Consider the following 1,353-nt stretch of genomic DNA (forward strand, 5'->3'; position numbering starts at 1 on the left):
ATGAGAGAAAAAGAAAGAGAAAAGAGATGAGAGAGAAGAGAAGAGATGGGAGAGAAAGAGAGGGAGGAGAGAAAGAGAGAAAAGAGACAGAGAGAGAAAACGAGAGAAAGAGAAAAAGAGCGAGAAGATGAGAGCGAGAGAGACAGGAAGACAGAGAGACAGAGAAAGAGACAGAGAGAGAGAGAACAGGACAAAGCGTCGGTTGGCTAGTTACCTGGTTGTAATGCTTGGAGAAGAAGCTGCTGCAGAATTGCCTCAAGTCAGTCGTTGCTCCTCTAACCGAATGCTCGAGTATATAGAGTGCTGTCCCCCTCTTTCTCTGGTAGGCTCCACCCTCTGGGATTCACATTCCAAAGGGTCTGGCTCTGGCTCCATTTGTTTCTGTTTTTCCCAAGTATGTTCCAAGTCATAAAGCCCCACTGGCCTCCCACCATGAAAAAGGAAACCAGCCACCTGGGGCTAATTTCCCTCAAACTGGGGTGAAGCCCTAGCAGAGAATTGCAACAACCTCAGGATCCCAAGATGGGGAAGATTGGGGCCGAGAGGAAGGTCACAGAGGTGAAATGAGGAGACTGAGTCCCCAAAAGGTGAAGTGACTTCCCTAGCTAAGGTCACATAACTGCCTAGTAGTAGAACTGAGGCTAGACCCATTCAGGCTTCCCTTTCCTCTAGCACCATGGTCCCTCTGAAGGATTACCTGATTCAGGCTAAGGGTGATAAGAGTTCTCCCTTTCAGATAACACTTACATTTTACTACCTACAGCAGGATGGAAACTTAGATGTCATATACTCCAACCTCCTCGTTTTACAAATGAAGAAACTGAGGCCCAGAGGGTGGAAATGATTTGTCCAAGGAAGTAGCAGAGATGAGTCTTGAACCCATGTTCATGAACCCAGATACAAGATACTTTTCACTACCCCACATTACCTCCATGCTTTCAAAGTCTTAACCTCCCAGGATTGAGTAATGATGGCAATTTCAAGTACTCAGTTGGGCCAGGAGGAAAAATGTTTTTGTAGGGAGGGGAGGGGGATACGGGGGTTTGGGGCATCCCTAAGGTAATAATACTTAAACAGTTAAGTTTAAGTCTCCTGACCATGGGTTGCTTTAATCTCTGTGTCATGGCATCCAGTCTAAATCGGCAAGGGTCCATGCTGTCATCACCTAACTGGGCAGTGACTGAAATATGGCTGGCTTTCGTGACTTTGTGCCAGTTGGGGTCTCCTATGTTTGGTTACCCCCAATTCCCAAAGCTGAGAAGACTTCTAAGAACTGGTTCTGAGAAGAGTGAGTCCACCAGGTAAAAGAGATACAAAATACCGTCACAGATGTAAAACAAAGCCCACTGATCT

General features: G+C 46.4%; 1 protein-coding gene across 2 annotated transcripts in view; it reads right to left on the reverse strand.

The window, feature by feature from the left end:
• DPEP1 (dipeptidase 1) overlaps nucleotides 1-308 on the reverse strand; it is a 43,434-nt gene extending 43,126 nt beyond the window's left edge. The window contains exon 1 of one of the 2 annotated variants that reach the window (XM_027847311.1): nucleotides 215-308. The gene's annotated coding sequence lies outside the window, so the exon portion shown is untranslated. The remainder of the gene's footprint in view (nucleotides 1-214) is intronic. The other variant, XM_027847319.1, reaches the window with a different exon arrangement.
• Between the last annotated feature and the right edge of the window lie 1,045 nt (nucleotides 309-1,353).

The sequence above is a fragment of the Vombatus ursinus genome, unplaced genomic scaffold (genome assembly GCF_900497805.2).
Source record: "Vombatus ursinus unplaced genomic scaffold, bare-nosed wombat genome assembly UNPS02005286.1, whole genome shotgun sequence".
Taxonomy (NCBI): Eukaryota; Metazoa; Chordata; class Mammalia; order Diprotodontia; family Vombatidae; genus Vombatus; species Vombatus ursinus.